At 44.8% G+C, this 13384-nt stretch overlaps 1 long non-coding RNA gene across 1 annotated transcript in view; it reads right to left on the reverse strand.

Moving 5' to 3' along the window:
* Window positions 1-5865: 5865 nt before the first annotated feature.
* The window catches only part of LOC138468474 (uncharacterized), a 123410-nt gene continuing 115891 nt past the window's right edge, over window positions 5866-13384 (reverse strand). The window contains exon 3 of the long non-coding RNA XR_011268269.1: window positions 5866-5917. This is a non-coding gene — a long non-coding RNA (uncharacterized lncRNA). The remainder of the gene's footprint in view (window positions 5918-13384) is intronic.

The raw sequence follows: 13384 nt of genomic DNA on the forward strand, positions 1-13384 counted from the left end.
AGATGTCAACAACTGTCCAAGAGCAGGGGTACTTTCATGTAGTAAGCAGTGGGTGGGTTATGAGGATTAAGTAGTATTGTCGATTATCATACAATATGAAAAATGCACTAATACAAAGTTGCAGATTTCTAAAGCCTCATCAAATTTTTAAAAAGGATTTGTGCTGTTTTGTGCACATACTTGGCATGTTGCCAAACTATTGTTGCTTCCACTTACTAACAACATTTTGAACCAGGCCCTAAATTACAATTGTAAGTACATTTCACTGCAAGCTATTATAATTGGAAAATTCACAGCTATCATTTCTTTTCCCCGTAAAGAATGACTTCCTTTCGTAATTTTGCAATGTCGGCTGGTGTTCAGTGCATGCGTTTTAAAAGTGAATGTAGCCATTTAATGATAGTTGGATAAATGCACCTACCATAATTTTTCAACCCAAATGTAGGTTTTTGGCGAATGTACTGTTTCTAGGCTTTCACTTGATTATAACCAATCAATTTTTCCTCTCACACTCTGTGCTTTGGAATTAGCTAAATGCGCAGCCACCCCCGCGTGAATCTTCTTTCACATACAACTCGAATGACACTTCAACGCTTGTACAATAAGAATGTAGCTTCCTTTCACAGCAAAAAAACGGAACTGCAGCTACACACATACTGACGATCCTATTACACACCCCATACAGCTTATTTCCCTAGTGTACCTCTCTCCACCCATACACATGTCAGTTAGACATGTGCCAAGCCCTTGTAAGCTTTAAAGGCCATAATGCACACACGCATGCTAGCACCTCCTAACTTTCCCATATTTCGGACAAGGGCGTTCAACCTTCAGCACATTGGAACCATACCCATAGTGAAAGGTGTTATACAAATGATCAAATGAAATGAAAATTAAAAAGCACAGAAAGTAAAACACTCATTAGATGCTCCTTTTTTTTTTTTAACTTGGTGTACTTTAGAAAATGCCCAGGTCACCATAATCTCAAACGTGAGCTGAAGCTTTTAGGGGGGCTTTATATGAGAGGTGATTAAAGGGCCCGTTATTCTGAAATCCACATACAAACATCATTGTATCCCTTTTTGTGTGATAGAGATGCAAGCAGAACAGCAGCGTTCATATGCCAGGTTAGAAGGAGTCGATGGTCGACAGTTGGGAATGCCATAGAAAGATCAAAAAGGGTCAGAGCCTCAGCATCCCCACCAGCCACCCCTGCTGGTCCATTACAGTCTTTATGGCCAGCTCTGTGCTCCGACCAGGACTGAAACCAAACCGGGCTGCTTCCAGCAAGTTATGATCCTCTATAAGTGTTTGAGATGCTCGGTTCACTGTCTGTCCCAGTTGTTTGGCTAGATGTGGTAAGGAGGAAATAGGCCTAAAGTTTCCAAAAGTTGCTATGTTCCAGGGAGACCTTTTTAGGAGAGGCCACACCAAAGAAGATCTACATACTGTACTGGTGGAGGAAAGATGGTCTTGGTTACTTTATGTGATACGCGATCCTATGGGGAACCCCAACATTTAGAGAATTTAATAGGTAGTCTTGTGTGTTCTGTAGTATAGTTTGTAAAATGTGCGATGGTTGTCAAGTGATGCATGCCTTCTGAAAGCATAACAGATATAGAAGGCATGAACTCTATGCCTCAAAAACACAAAAGAAATAAAAACAACCCCAATGTCTAAAAATATGCAAACTAGAGGCAGTACTCCCATGGAAAAAGATACACATAAACCACATTTGGAAAACAATTTACTGGCACTGATAGTAAGTACTACCCACCATTTAAAATCCCACAAAAATTCAATAGGACTCATAGAATTTTCGAACATCACATATTATTTACTTTCTCCTCCCATTAGATACAGAAAAACCCTAGCAATAGGATAACCTTGAGGAACACCCTGCTGAACAAGGTAAAGCATGCAAGATAGATGAGACAACAGCAATGAGGACAGGCAGGTAGACACACATCTAGTGTAGATATGCACATACGTATACACCGACATTTCTAATCCTTATCCTACTGCTCCTGTGTGGGTGACAGGACACACGATCAGTATAGTATAACACACAGTACTTCATAGCTCCATGCCTATGGATCACAATGTTGAAGCAGCCACCGAAGCCCCAGATTGTTCCCATGTCTACATTACTATGACCAAGCAGCCATACTCATTGCCATAGAGCCTCACGAAACTGTAAAAATCATCTTGTCCTACAGTTTAATGTAACATCATTGATGGTGGCAGCTTTGATGAGCCATTTTATTTATTTATTTGAGCATGTGTTAGGCACCTATACAACATAATGGTGTTTCCTGGTACCACAAAACAAGTTGGGAGGGAGCAAGGGGAGTAAATAACAATGGCAAAATGGTGTACATACAGTCATGGTCCTACTAGGCCTTGTGACATTCGGACGTGCAAGTGCAGTGAAGAGAAGTGCGGGAGATAGGGAGGGAGGGATGGGGAGTTAGTAATGGAGAAATGCTAGTGGGAGCCCGGGAGGGAAGTGCAAGGGGGTCCAGGAGGGGCCCACTGGCTAAGTGCTGGGGCGGAGGAATCGCAAGGATGGGATACTCAGCCGCCATGCAGGGCGCCCGTAAGGGTAGTCCTGAGGGGGCAGTGGGGTGCTGGTGGTGACTGGGTAGAGGTCCTGGTAACCAGTCTCCATGGCAGTGGGGTGATAAGCAGGGAAGGGAAAGAAGTAGAGAAAAGCAAGTTTTGAGAAGTTTCCAGAACTTAAGGAGATCCCGCTCAAGTCTGAGAGGGGCAGGGAGGCTGTTCCAAAGAGAGGCACCAGCCGAAGAGAGGAACCTGCCCCCCACTCGCGCCTAGAAACAATTGTGTACAAACGTGTGATAAATGATTCATCATATCATTATCACTCTCTGCTTGAGAAGCGTTTGACAAGCAGAGAGTTGGAGTTGGCGGAGCAGAGGGCTCAAGCACGGAAGCATTTAGGAAAGTTGGAGATAGTGTGGTCCCAGGCCACAGAAAGCCTTGTGGATGATGCACAGGGTCTTACATTTGACCCTCACAACCACCAGGAGCCAGTGGAGAGATTTTAGGGCTGAGGAGATAAGCTCCCTGGGCTTGAGACCAAGGATAAGTCTTGCAGCCCTATTCAAGATTAGCTGAAGGGGGTGAGGGAGGAAAGGGGGAGATTGAGGAAGAGGCTGTTCCAGTCGTCCAGCCTAGAGAGGACCAGAGCTCTGGAGACGTTAAGATTCCGGGGAAAGGTGAGGAGGGGAGAATGTCTCTAAGGAGGTTAGGCTGGAATTAGGTCCAAGATGCGAGGGGTGAAGGAGAGAGCTACGTCGAAGATGGCCCCAAGGTTTTTGGCCTCACAGGATGGTGAGGGTAGAGGGCCCAAAGAGGGCGGCCACAGGGTACGTGCAAAATAGGGCGCAGGTGTCCCAATGAGAAGGATCTCTGTCTTGCTGGCATTAAGACAGAGATCATTAGCTGCACACCATGCCTGGATGGCGGTCAGACAATCTGGGGTGAGAGAAGAGGAAGAGGAGGTAGTACTGGGAAGTTTGAAGGAAAGCTTTGTGCCATCAGCATAACACTGGAAATGGGGAGAGAAGGAGCAGATCAAGTGAGCAAGAGGGGCTAGATAGATATTGAAGAGCCACGGCAATAGGATAGAGCCCCGGGGGACATTGCAGCTAGAGAGTGAGATGGTGTAGGAGAAAGGGCACAGTTGAACGGCGAGGGCAGTTAGTGAGGAAAGAGGTCAGCCAGTCCAGAGCTCGATCCGTGATGTTGAAGGTATCACAGAGCTGTTTTATGAGGGTAGAATGGCTGACTGTGTCAAAGGCAGAGGAGAGATCGAGGAAAATGAGAACAGCAGGAGAGTTAGAGTAAAATCTGCGAGCATGTCTTCACGGGTGTTCGGTAGAGCAGTTTCCATGCCTCTGGATGCCCGGAATCCAGATTATTGGCCATGGATGCAACCAACAAGTTCAGTATAAAGGACCAGTTGGGGGAGGACCAACTTCTCTAAGAGTTTGCCCAGCAAGGGGGGGTGGAGGTAGCCAGGCAAGAGGGGTCAGCAGGCAGCTTTTTTAGGAGAGGGTGCACAAGGGAGTGCTTGAGGAATAGAGGGAAATAGTCAGTGGCAAGGGAGTGGTTACAGAAGCCGGCAAGAGCCGGGGTGCGAGAGGAGACGTTTTCCTTAATGGTTCTAGAAGAGCAGGGGATCACCTGTTTGGATAAAATCATAGAGCAGACAACTTTAGAGACCTCATTGGGTGCTATGGGAAGAAGGGAGGTGAGTGTGGGTGCGGTGGGAGGGGAGCCAAGGGAGGCAGGGGAGCAGGAGCGGGAGTGAAGATAGGGGTGGTGGAGAGTGAGGCCAGGATATCTTAAGTTTTGGAGGTGAATTGGGAGCCAAAGCAGTGCAGAGCACCTTTGAAGGAAGGAGCGAGGTAGAGACTACAGTTGGATTGGCGAGTTAATTGCAGATTGTGAAAAGTTAATCCGTTTTGTTAGTGGCTCCAGAGATGCAGGCTTGGATGTGGGCCCTCTTCTTGGAGCGCATAGAAAAGCGATATTGCCTTATTCAGCCAATACTGCCCAAGAAAGATTGGCATGGTGCATGCAATGAGAAATGACATATCAAAAACCTGCAAGCCCCCTTTGTAGTGTGCTGTCCAGGCAGCCCTGCTAAATCCCAGCCAAAGATCAAAACCCGAGAACATTTAGTGACAGTTCTTCACATGGGAAATAAAAAGCACTCACTCACCCAAAGCAGTCAATATTATTAAGGCGCCTATAAACATGACAGAAGTCCTTTCATGAAAAAGAAAGGTCCACATTTTGATAGGGATCCAATAGGCTTAAGTCGGCAGCAATGTTCAGTGTATTGGACCGCACACAGAAATCAGCCTCCTACGACCATGCACTCAGGTGCCACCCAAGAGTTGCAATGTGTAATTTCATGCCACAGTGATACTCAGAAACACATTATGACAGGATGTCAAACCGAGGATCAACTTCAAGCAAATCATTAGCCCAATTCATAAAATGATGGCCAGTCACACCCCCAACAACCCGCAGAAAGCGAAGATCAGCATCCCAGCAAAAGGTGGATAAATCTCACTTCAAAAGCATGCAATGGGGGCCTAAGGGAGACATTGACCAGAAGCATTCTACATTCGATTTCTGGACTGAAACGCATCTCACTCGATTTGAGGAAGGACTAAAACAGTACTATTCACATGATGGACAAGCTAACCTAACAGCCCATCACACTCTTGACCAACAACATGTGCCAAAAGTGAGTCAACCTTAGCAATTCACACAATAAATTGGTAAACCACTGAAAAACACTCGGTGTGAATCAGGCCCTGAGGTTTTCTTTGAATACCTTATGGTGACACTCTATGCAAAGGACAAATACAAAAAGGAAACGCAAACAAAAACATGTCCTATGAATAATGGGCAATCCAGGGAGGTTTTTATACGACAAGCATTCAATATTGCCTTGTAGCAGCCAGGCATTATACTACGCAATAGGACATTCGGATACTGAGAGGAGTACGAAGCAGATATGACACATGCCCCCACATCATGGGAGGTAATGAAGAGCACACTGGGTACCGTGCCCAGCGTCCTCGCAGACACAGCCGGTTACTGTACGGTGTTTGCAGGATGCTTGCACTGAGTCCCGCTGCTCATCTTTCAGCCTTTGCCCTGCTTGTTGTGCAGGCAGCCTACGCTTAAAGGTGCTCCCCCTCTTCTGACTGCTGACCTCGTCCCTCTATCCTGTGATGAACTGTACAGTTACAGGTACAAACTCGTGTTAATATCTAACGTAATACTACATATATTCATTGATTTAAAACAAAAAAGACTTACTGAGAATAAGGAGCCACGATTGCGTTTCAGCTTTTTCAGCTCCCGAATTTCGCTAGGGGAAAAAAAACGTAGTTATTTAAAATGATTTAAACGGATAGAAACAAAGGAACACAGAGGAGGGGCTTGTTTTTTGTAATGTCATGTTGGAATCAGTGCATATATATATATATATATATATATATATATATATATATATATATATATATGTATATACATATACATATATGTATTTTTTGTATTATTGTGTTTTATTGGTTAAATATAAAGTTTAACACATTTCCACGTAAAAAAACATTACATTTCCATTTCACAATGTTAAAAGAAACAATAAATATTCAATTTCATTAAAAGCATATTACACATTTAAAAAATAATTCTATGTTAATATCAAATTACAATTTGTTTAAAATCTTCATAATTTCCTGCCACATATAAAAAAAGTAAAATTCACGACCAAATTATTAACTGCAAACACCATAGCCCAGAATTAATCAGTATTGATACAATTCATATACTGCACTCGTCTAAAAAAAAAAACTTTTTCATAAATCAGGAACAGTTTACAGCAGTCAGTTAGTAAGTGGCTGGTAGTCTCAGGCTCCAAGACAAATAGCCTACACAATCGCTTTTTAAAAGGAATTTTAAGCTGCTCTCCTCTATTATACAAGGAGGCAGTTGATTGAGTCTTAGAGAATGAATCTTCTCACTGTACAGTTCTGTACATTTTTCATATAAGTACATTAGGTGTTAATCTGAAAGGATTGTCTTGAGAATATTTTATAACTGGATTTCCCTGCTAAATACGTCAAAAGTTTATTGCGGTCCCAGATTGGCAGGTAAACCCAATCTCTTCTAAGAATTTAGCAACGTCATTATGCCATTGCCTCAAGGCTGGAGAGGTGATTAAACAACCATTCTCATCCAGGAAGGGTGTTAAGGGTTATTCCTGATTGCTCCTATTCATCATAAATTTTACATAAAAATGACTAGCGGCGATCCCTCTACTAAGCCCCAATTCAAAGCAAAGGGCCTCCATCGGGACAGATTGGGCTAACCCTATAGCATTCTTCCATAATCTCCCTTCAAGAATGTCAAGCCATGCTGTTTCACTATCGGTAAAAACCTCTAATCCATAAAAATATACACATATATGCTCTGAGTGAGAGACACCATTTTACTTTAAGATAAATATATGCCAGTATAGAGTAAAAAGCATGACTGACTAGGTGAGTATCAGAGAGCATGCGCAAATAATCGAGACAGTAAGTGAGCAATGGAGGCGTGAACTGAGTGAAAGAGTAAAGGATTGTGGGAGTGGGCGAGAGAGGTAAAGCGCCTAAGAGATAAAGAGATTATTATTTTAGAGACTTTGGGACATCATAAAGGAAAGTGAAATGAAAAGTTGGTGAATTCACCAGAGTGTAGAATTCCGGAAAATCGCTACTGTGTTAGAGAATAACTGCAGGGAGATTAGGTGGTTCCCGTTGGGTGGATCAGCCACCATAGCATGCTTATTTGATATAGGTGCTGTTGGGCAGAATAGGCACTCCTAAATACGTGCATACTTAGCTAGCACTAGAGGACTGTGCCAAAGCCCAGTGTACTAGACAGAGGATGCAGCTCATATCTTAGGTCCACACTGATTTATTTCAGTGCCATATACAGCATTGGGCAACTCAATAAAGTGGCCAGAATGGAAAAGGGAAAAACTCTTTGCTTCAGAAAGTTCCTCAAATGTCTCTCTGGGTCTTTCCCCGTTGTCCATCACGGTTATAGGTAAACGTTGTTCGGATGAGTTATCTCAAGGTCATTGGTTGACGTGGTATGGGAGCACTACAGAGGCTGTAGGCATGCACATTGACGATCCAGGTTCTGCTGCAAAAAGAATGTCAATGTCTCCCGGAGGTGAGGTGAGACTGGAAGGTCCCCAGGTGCCTGGGTGGTTGTCAGTTCACCTCCATGCCTCACTGCCACCCAAACCAATCTCATGTTCCCAATCACTGATCAGCTCCAAAGTCTCCTGCTTTCTCTCCTCTCCACTACTCCTTAAATTCCCTTTGCACCTCCCCCTCCTTCAGTTCTTTCAACTCTCTTAGATCCTTCACTACCTCCGGCACATTCACCTCCACCTACAACCCCTCTCTTCACCTCCTTTGAATTATGACTCTTCAACTCTCTCTGCCGCCCCGTGGTATCCTGAAACTCCTTCCGCACTCCCACCTCTTCACTGCTCGTCTCTCTAATACTGCTAATGCCCACACTTAGTTTCCTCCTCCCTTCTTTATGTCGACATGCACTCCCTATCCATGCGCCAGTTTAAAGTTAATGTGTAGCCTCTGGGAAATATAGTGGGATTGGCCTGTGGCCGAGTGGCTAGGGGTTTCAGCTGTGTAAGACTGCATTTTCTGGCCTCACTGGGAGCTGCACACCGAGCCTACTTTGGGCCTTTCCGTCAGCTTGGATTCTGCATATTCATGCATGCGTGCATCTGCATATACACGCATGCGTGCATCTGCATGTGCCTCCAGAGTAGGGAGCAGAGCTGGTAGGGCTACTTGCTCAGTCAACTCCAGTGCTCACAGTGAGCATTTCTGAAACAACCATAAACTATTGAGTTTGTCTGATGTTGGCAATATCACAGGGGTGCCTTGCACAGGTCAGTGGAATCAGTCTTTCTGTCTTGAAAGGTCTCTCTTAAATGGGCAGCTAGCACAATGTGATGATCTCCTGAAGGGAGTCACCTGAAACCGTATGTAGCGGGTGTTGGGGCAGAGCCCCCTGATTCATCCCAAAGTCGGCAGTCGTGGTAAGGCAGGGGGCATTATTGCGGGATGCACACCCTAATGTGTACCCAGCACTGAATGGAGTCGAGTGAACTGAGTGCACATCATTCAGTCTGGAGAGATCAGGTGCAAAAAATACCTATATTTGGAGGTGGAACAGAGGGGTGGCTTACAAGGCCATGCTATAACATTACTCTGTCATGTTCTAGCCAGAACATTACTATCTCATGTACTAGCCATGTTCCAGCAGCCTTTGAATGCAGAATACTGGTATGTCAGCTGGTCTCCTGTGGAATGGCCCGATTACTTACTGGTAGTCCTCATTACTCAAAGCCCACGTTCTCCCCTATCTTTACACATTGAGGGGAATGGTCTTGCAATATAGACATTAATATGCCATACCAAGGTACACCACTCATCTGGATTTTATCTGTTAATCTTTCCTTTCTTTTGATTAAATCATATTGCTAATTAGTATAAAAGGAGGGCCCTCCTTCCCCTTTGGCCTAACAACTTTGAGTTTTGTGTGGAAGACTTGGCCTAATGAAGATTACGTTAAGTAATCGGTCCGTTACTCTGTCCATCTTACTCGTCACTATCCTTACACTCCCAGGATATACCTAATCAATCCAAGTAAGGTACCAGTACTAGACTGTCATTGTACATGCACACCAAGCTTATTCCTATGAAAATATTTTAATAAAAAATTGGAGACAGTCAGCAACAAGCCTGTCCCAAAGGGAAAGGAGTGAGGACCCCACCCCCCAATTCCCAATTCCCAATTCATCATACTGAATGTAAGCAGGTGGGGAACTCTATGTTGCTACTTAAATGTGTAGAAGAGTGACCGCCCCACAGCCTTGAATTCCACCAGTGGGGCAGAGATGTTCCTTGTTGAATGGCCTTGCAGTAAGACTGGCAAGGAAGCATTTGCTAATTCATAGTCCTTGAGAAAAGGGAACCAAATCCATTGGTTAATAGTGACAAAGGAAGGCGTTTTAAATGCATCTAGGAGAGAGGAAGATCCAACACGTGAGCGCCCTCTTCTTAAAAAATGCACACATGACACGAACTACCATTGAAGGGGGGCAAAATAATGTTTTTTTTAAAAAATGTATTACTTGCATATGGCTATTGTGAAGCCTTTGCACTATAACATAACATATTACAATACAAAACAACATAGTAATACAAAAAGGATATATTTTACATTTTCTTTATAAACATATAATTAAAGGAATTAAAATGTGATATCAGCATACCCTTTTCATATCAGCATACCCTTTTTATCAAACAATATAGAATTAAAAGTAATAACAATTAATAATCAAACATAACAGTTTAACTCACTCACATCTGAAATTTGCAGTGCCAGAAGTATCAATAGTACTTCTTCCAAAACCAAGTATGCTGCTCCACTAGAGTAAATAACTAACTAATGAGTCAACAGAGTAAATTGTGGACCAAAACTTGACACAATTAACATTTCCCAGCCTATGACAAAGTTGGTCATATCCACGTTGGTATGCTTTCATAAGACTTGGAACAATCGGTCAGTATATGTCTAGCTGTTTCTACCTCAGATTTACAAAAGACAGCACTTTCTGCTGGTACTTTCTGCCCAGCACCCATAGATTGATATACAGGGAAAATATTAAAGCATAAATACAAAGGGAAGCGAGTTAAGCAGGGGTTACTTCATTTTAACAAATAACTTCGAGGTTCATTTATGAGGGGGTCCTGTTTCGAATATACTAGATATCATTTCTTGACTATACGTTTCTATATAGATTTTATTCGATCCCAAAATAATGCCCTGCTCCAAGTGGAACCCAGTTAGAAGTTTGTGACTACAATTGGTGAACATGGTGAAAAACAACTGCATACATAGCTCAGTGGCAACGTGCTCGTCTTGGACGCAGAGCAACACAGGTTCAAATCCCAGGTCCACGCTTAGAATTCCAATCCTATGTCAAGACGGAGGCGAGTACTAAGCTTTCATCTTCTTTATTTTCCACTCTCCAGCAGTTTCAACAAATATAAACTTTGTAAAACTTTCCTTTAAAATGTAACTTTTTTTTTTTTTTTTTTTTACAAAGAAACTTCAAGTCCCATCATTCCTGTAGTCCCACAGTCTCTGGCCATGTGACCTAGTCCTTTCTGTTCCTCTGACCTTCCTCTTCTTTTCCTGCTCTCCAGAGATAAGTAACGTTTTTCATATGCTCCGTGACATGATGTATCTGTTGAGTGTTTAGCATATTTAATGACACGTGTACAACTTTGATATATCCATAGAGCGCGTGTGGCGCAGCGTTCGGATTTTGATGTGATATTGGACTTTAGATGTGAGGACTCTGCGGCCCCGTGCCGCACTACTCGGCACCTCGGGGGCCTGCAGATTCCCTCACACGAGTAAGCCACAGCGCCGTGTTAGCGCTGGGAGCAGGTGAGCCCCCACCCTTGGGGAGGCGGGGCCACGCGCGAGTGAGGAAACCCTGAGTTTTCCTTTCCGCTTGCGTATAGCAGCAAGCGAGAATCTCCCTCGCTCGCTGCGTAGTCGCATGAGCTCCAGCCCCCACCCTTGTGGGGGCGGAGACAACAGCAAGCGCGGCTCGCGAGCAAGGGGAAACCCTCTAATGAGAGCCAGAGCGTGACGCTTGGCAAGAGGGGCCCCCACCTTTGGGTAGGCGGAGCCTACATCAGAAAGCTCCGTGTGGAGTAGAATTTCGAAGAGGACAGAGCGATCGCTTTGTTGCGGAGCGCTGATAAGCTCCAGTATTGATATAATTGTTTTAATTGAACTGAAAAAATCACAACTAAGTGTATATCTACACTAAGGACAGTATAAGAGTCCCAAGAAATACTGCACAATCAGACTGGGTGCAGATAAGGTGCAGCCTCACAGAGTGGATTCAGTGGACGTGCCACTACACCTTTATAAGGTATTTCAGGCCCCTGATAGCACCAGAAAATGTCTAATTTCGAGTGGAGTGAGGAGGAGGAGGCAGTCTCCAAAGACCTAGCCTATAGTTTTAAGGAGGTGCTAGGGGATTCACTGACAGAGGCAGTGGCTCAGGGAGTTAAACCTCTTCAGGAGAGACTCCAGACCATCGAACAATTCTTTGAGCCAGAAAAACTTAAGCACCGAAGACACCACGTCCACCAGGGCCACTGCAAAGGGCCCAAAGGGGTGTAGCAAGGCCCGGAAGAGCAAAGACTCTTCTGCCCCTCCGGGCCAATTTGAAGGGGCAGGATCAGAGGCCCCGGAGGCTTCTGACACTTTCAGCAAACTAAGGGAAGCGTTCATGAGAAAATCGCAGGTGCCGAGCCTCGAGACCCCCTGCCCAGGGGATGATAATATGGGCAATATGGAAGGAAGTCTCCTCAAAGAGGAAACTCAGGAGTCTCCGAACTCCTCTCAGGAGGAAGCTGATAATGAAGAAGACGAGGAGAGCCAGCCCCCTCTGAAGAAAAGACTTAGAAAAATGAACAATCTAGAAGAGGATGAAACCTCTGATATATTCCAGCCTGAAGAAATAAGAAATCCCAGATCATCAGAATGGGTGCCCCCCCCCCCCGAGGGTAGCGAAATATATGACACAGAGACTGCGTAAAGCATTGGAGAAGGAAGTAAGACAGAGGATGAGAGTGGAGTGTCCGAGACCGGACTTGCCGGGTAAGGTGGCAGAAGCCCCGGAACTCGATCCGAAGATGCGCTCCTTCATCGCAAAATCGAATAGAGACCCCAGGAAAGGGATAGACTGCTCCTGGAAAAGCTGCCAGGAAAAGATCCTGGACATAGCTGGTCCATTAGCGAAAATTATGGATCTGGCAGAATGAGCTAAGGACACCAGAGAAGAGGTGGACCCAGGAGTCATAGCAAACTGGGCGCAAAGAGCCGTATGCCTTCTAGGCAACGCGAACTGCACAATTTCTTCGGAGCGCAGAAGAGGCCTCCTGCTGAAAATAGACAAGAAACTAGGAGATCTGTCGTCTTATGAAGCAGGCGAGGCAGCGCAAGGCCTCTTATTCGGTGACACATTCGGCAAAGAAATGGGGAGGTTCGTGGGAACTTCCGCCTCCCTAGAAAAGGCGCAAGCCTCGATAAAGAAAATCTTTACGGAAAGAGTTTTTAGTGGGACCGGTCGGTTCAGCGGCCGAGCGGCCGTTCGCTTCCAATCGTACAGAAGGCCTCAAGGAAATAGAAACAACTTCTGGGAGAGCCGATAAACAGACTCATTCTTCCCACCACAAGGCCGCTTCCCGAGAGGGAGGAGAGGCAGAGGACAGGGAAGAGGACACAACTTCCCCACAGGTGAGAGTTTCCCCATACCCACCAGTGGGAGGGAGAACAGAGTTGTTCTGGGAAAGCTGGCGCTCGCTTTCCAGCGACGCCTGGGTCCTTCAGACAGTATAAGGCATGCACATAGAGTTCATAGGGACCCCCTTCCAAAGCCAAACACCCCATCCTCTCGTCGCAACGCAGATAGAGAAAAAGCTATTATAAGCAGAATTGCAGAAGCTAGCAAAGAAGCGAGCGATAGAGCGATGCGTCACACGCCCAAAATTCATGAGCAATATGTTCTTAGTCCATCGAAAGGAGAAAGTAAGACCTATAATAAATCTAAAGAGCATGAACAGATGGGTAGTTTACAACCATTTCAAGATGGAAGGGACCCATCAGTTCAGGGATACACTCAGGCAAGACGACTGGCTAGTAAGGATAGACTTAAAAG

This window comes from Ambystoma mexicanum, chromosome 4q (genome assembly GCF_040938575.1).
Source record: "Ambystoma mexicanum isolate Mex_15411 chromosome 4q, UKY_AmexF1_1, whole genome shotgun sequence".
Classification (NCBI taxonomy): Eukaryota; Metazoa; Chordata; class Amphibia; order Caudata; family Ambystomatidae; genus Ambystoma; species Ambystoma mexicanum.